This window comes from Sylvia atricapilla, chromosome 2, assembly GCF_009819655.1.
Source record: "Sylvia atricapilla isolate bSylAtr1 chromosome 2, bSylAtr1.pri, whole genome shotgun sequence".
NCBI classification, from domain to species: Eukaryota; Metazoa; Chordata; class Aves; order Passeriformes; family Sylviidae; genus Sylvia; species Sylvia atricapilla.
The window spans coordinates 51,324,213-51,329,521 of record NC_089141.1 but is presented as its reverse complement, the minus strand read 5'-3'; positions in this window follow the sequence as shown (position 1 = coordinate 51,329,521).

Sequence of the window (5,309 nt, the reverse complement as noted above, 5' to 3'; positions counted from 1 at the left end):
AAAAAATAAATGCATGTATCTTCAGCCCTGTAAAAGCAACAAAAGCCTTCATATGCTCTCAAGTACATACTAGAAGTGCTCTCAAGTTAGTCTATATGGCCAAAACCCTTTACAACATTATTTTACACTTTGAATATATTACCAGTGAGTTATACCCATGATGATGAATTGGGCTTCTGATTCAGTCTCTTTGAGCAGCAATTTAGAAAATACTAACTAGGGTTATAAAAGCAGAATTGGCTCAATATTCCTACCCCAACCAAGTAATTTAAAACTTAAGTTCTCTGCAGCCACAGGACACTTCCATCACACAGCCTGAGCAGCTCTTCAGAGCACACTGACACTGGCATAGTAGGTCACAGTAGAGAGTGTGCTGACTGCCTCTCCAAAAAGGTCATAAACTGGCCCAGTTTGGCCAACCTGCTACTTTCCCAGGAGGAGTTCAAACAAAACCAAAGAAAACCAAAAGACCCAAGAAAACAGAATCATGACTTTTTCAGAAACCTGAAAGAAGTTGGTGCAGGGAGGGTCAGCTGCATGATATTTGAAAAGCTATATGCATGCACACAAAGGCCTGGACTCTCTGCATTTAATATACAGAAACTTTTAAGTTGAAATCTGTATCTAAGAAAGACCTTGAAAGACACAGAACTGTCAGCAGATATTTTCACTATGGTTTAATTTATTCACCTACTTGTGAGGTACCTAAGACAAGTAACTCACTGATTTGATCCAACATTGATTTTCAGGATGTCCAGTACTGAAATAGGCCAGCCAGAAGTGAACTATCTTTCATTCAGATCACAGGCTTTGCAATATTGGAACTCTACAGCTGAATGTGCTCAATTCAATTGAAAATGAAATATATTAAAAAAAAAAAAAAAGAAAAATGTGCCAATGCTTCTCACAGAGCAAATACTGAGAGAACAAGACTGTCTCCAGTTGCTGAAGCCATGGAATGAGAAAGATTGAAAAGGGCAGGGACAAGTTCTAGATTGTCAGATTTCATGGGAAGAACATGAAAATTCATGTCAATGATTTAAGGCAACTTTAAGTACTAAAGATCTAGGTGAAAGCTATTAGGATAAATCTATTCTCTTGCCTGCAAAGCTTTAGGCTCTCTGACATTCAATATAACAGCTGATGCTGGGCATTACTGCAGGGAGAGCCTGGAGAAGCACCCACTGGATCAGGCTCAGCACTGCACATCCTGTTCCTATGACCCACAAGAAAACTCCCTTCTCAACATCACAGCATGGATGAGCAGCATTTAGGCTGCTTAGTAACACTAGACTGCATCCAGTTCATTTGATGCAGTATTCAAAATTCATTAACTTGATTTTGTTTCACGCTTAGAGAGCTTGGGAATAATGAGGTCTGGGGTCACAACCAAAACAGCAAAACTTTAATACAAAAAATTTACTTTCAGCCTCTTCTACACTGTATTTGTTTGAACAGGAGGAGGAATGAGCAAGTTCAACTCCGCAAGATTATGGTGCAGCCCCTCAACACTCCTGACAGCAAACTCTCCCTCCTGCTCCCTTCCCTTCTGCTTGGCCTCATGGCTGCACTCCAGGAATGCCAGGGAAGAAGAGACAGAGGAATATTTTAGTCCCGGCATCCCCTTTTGCCTCCCTCCTCCCACAGGCCTGGCAGCACCAAGGACACTGCTTTCCTTGCACTTCCCTTCCCATAATTTAGTGAAACCCCCAACATACATGGAAACATGCCACATGCACATCTTTTCAAAACAAAGCACTAACAGTTAATCAGACTTCCCTTCGAAGGTGGTGCACCTGTTTAAGCACCACACAAAGACAACCAAGTTACCCCCATTCTTGTGTCCTCCTATTGCTATGACTTCCCACAATTTGAAGTAATAACCTGGAGTTGTGTATGGGAAAAAACCCCATCTGAAAACAGTCTCCCAACCACCACATTACAAATGTGGCCTAAACTCAAACTCGCATTTATTGTAAATTCTGCCTCAAGAAGCGTTTTGTGAATATTGTTCATCATCCCCTCTTCCCTGTCGCCAGTCCTCCCGCAAGGACACTGCTCCCAGTGGTCTGCTCTTATCAATAACACCCAGTGAAATCCGTGTGACATTTACAGAAGCTCACCCTGTGCATGTACTTTGACTCACAGGACAAAGGTATTTTTCCTTCTGCATCCTTTGGTGAAACAGAGCATGCGTGGAGGAGATGAGCATCCTCCACTCTCTGCTTCACTGCCTGTCTGGCCACCACTTGCAGATGAAACTCAGGAACCATCACAGGCCTTATGTCCTTCACTGTGTTGTTCCCTGAACCCTCATGTTCACTAACTGTCTGTTTTCCTTGGTACCCCGTAACTTAAAAGCATTTCAAATTAATCGTGTAAAAAGACTAGAGAGTATTTCTCATTTTCCAGTCTTTTGAAAAACATAAAAGCAAGGACTGATTTCATTATCTCAATGCACTGTAAGCCACGGAAACTTCAAAACCTGGCCACTGCTTTTGTTTTGCATAAAAAGCTATCCCAACATGCAGAAGCATTGGCCAAAATGTTTTGTTTGCTACTTGCCAAAAACAGATGCTTATGCTCTGTAGGAGAAAAATCCTTGCACACAAATTTTTAAATGACAGGGAAAAGCTATAGAGGAGATGTGGATACAAGAAAACTAAAAAGCTTCTTTCCCTTAAAAAAAAAACCTCCCCACACATACACAAGTGCCAAAATATTGAAGAATTTCTCCCCAAAACCATGAAATACGCACAGGTATAAATAAAATATTTACAAAGCCTTTAGTATTGTTTTTAACAGCTTCAAAAAGACCCCCAAAAAAGAATAGGCAGAAATACGTCTTTGTGTGTATTTACAAGAAGGGTGTTTCTACACCAGACAAGAGGAAAACAGCAGATTCATGTAAGGACACAAAGATGAGGCATACAGAAATGTGTCCATAGTTTTCCTCAGGCAGACACTGGGTCTCAGGAAAGGGTTTCCTGATACCAGCCAACATCCACACATAAAATGGCATCTATGAGGCTGTCTTGTAATTCAGAGACACTCTCTGCAAGAGGATCGGAGAAGCAATCACCAAAAATGCCCAAAAAAGTGCTTGGGAATCTCAGGCATTGCCCCTTTTGCTTTTTTCAGCCTAGAGAGAAATATGAACAAAATAACGGAAACGCATCTGCCCCTACATCCAGAAGGGAATGTACTGCTCTTGGCTGGGACAGGATCACGACACACAAACCCCAAAGTTCATGCAGCAATAGCTCATTTTCGTTGTGGGTTGCCCCTTTTATAGGGGCTTTGATTTCCCACTCTTTGACATCTGATTGGCTAATGGCCTCAGCCCCGCCCAGCTCACTGGCCAATGATAGGGGCGCATCTTTGTTTTAAAGGGATTGGCTGGGCTCCCCTTGAGCTTGAATCCAGCCAGTTAGTGTTGTGTCTGGGGGCTTGTTTACCACAATTCCCTAAGGAGCTAGGCTGGTCCAGTGTGTTCCTGTCATGGCCAAGTTCTTTGTCCAGCTGTAGGCCAGCTAGAGCTGCCACAGGAATGTGTGAAAGAACTCGCTGTGGCTCCTCTTTTGTCGCTCACACCAAAGGTGAAGGGCTCACTTTTAAGGACAGGTTGACGCTGGTTTGCTCTACCAGTCTCATGCATATTTTTCCAGTATCTATGTGAAGAATATGCAAATAATTGCATAAATTATGACAGTCCTTTCCCACCTTTTTTCTGCATAGAAGTTGGAACTGAAAGCACACAGCAGAGTGAGTCTCTACTCTGAAAGTTAAGAATCCTGGCAAAAAGAAGTTATGAAGCGCATATGAACAATACAAAAAAAAATAAAGAAGAAATTTGAGAAATCATTGACACAGAATCATTAGTAGATGGAAAGAGCTTTAAAGAAAGCACCATAACTTGTTGGAAAACACATCTACAGGAGAAGTTCTGAACCTGATCCAAGATGAGTAGCAAATGTGCAGGAGTGTGGCATCTGAAACCCAAGTCTGAATATGAGGATTTCAAAGCAAGAAACAAGGCATGAAGAACAACCCTTGATGTCCCAGACAGGAGCTGTAGCACTTATGTCTTGTCCTGGGGCAAAGCAGGGCTTTGGAACAGCTGGAAGAGGCAGAGGTTCATGTTCCCCTTTCTGACTGCCTCCAGCCAGCAGGAAGAAGATCATCCAACAGGAATATGCCCTGGGGCTGGAATAATTTTTTGTGAAAGCATGGAGGTGGAGCAGGGCAGGGAGAAGCTGCTGTATTGGAAGCACCAAGGCTCAAGCCCTGGTTTGGCACAGAGCTAAAGCATCATAGCATCCAGAGTTCATGGCACGTCCTTTTGGGAAAGGTAGTCCTTGTCTGTGGTCTGTATAACTGGTGAGGCAAACCCACACCACTGAGAGCTGCCCTTAAGAGGCGTAACTGACCCATGGTCCCCCAAAACAGGCTCCTTCTTTTGGATATTCTCATTCAAATATGCAAAGGCCAAGAGTTCAAGCAGTGAAAGGATACATAATAAATCTGAGAAAAAGAAATTAACTCAGAAAAAGCCCAAAGACAGGGAAACCACAGGGTAAGACCCTCACACATGCACACATGGTGACCCATGTCCTGAACCCAACCCTGAATGGATGCAACACCCTGGCTGTGAACTCAACAAGGTTTGTGCCTTCCTTGTCTTCACTCCACTCCTGGCTGAGTCCCCATACTGCCTCCATTGCTGTATTTCATTGTCACCTCGTGGGGTGGCCTGTCACCAGGAAAGCCATCCCTCTACCTGTTTCCCCTTCCCAAGAGGTGCAGCCAGGTCCAAAATGCCAGTGTAACACTCCTAGCCTCTGCAGCACAAGGCTGAGGTTGTGACAGGCGCACTCCACCGCTCCCTGAGCATCACCCACACCAAGATCCAGCACAGCACTGCTCTTCTCTGCTCATCCAGAAAGGCTCTCCCCCCTTGGCTGGCACTGCTCTCCTGCCCTCCTTTGCCTGGCCTGCAGGGATGGCAGCTCTCACATCCTAAACCTCCAGCATCAGGCTCCTCAAAGTGATGCCAGCAATCAGCTGGGAAGGAGATGGGGCCTGGCCCACACAGCACTTCCCTCTCTGCCTGTCCCTGCCTGCTCATCCACAAATGCTGGAGGTCACTGAACCTCTCATCCACTATGTCCTGAAGTTTTGGGCTGCTCTTTCCCCTGTACCTCTGTGGGCTGAAATCAGTCATCGCCCTCTTACCTTTGAGCGCACAACTGCCGAAGAATTATCTCATCTGTGTTTTACCTTCCCTACTTCCTTCTTTCACAACTGTC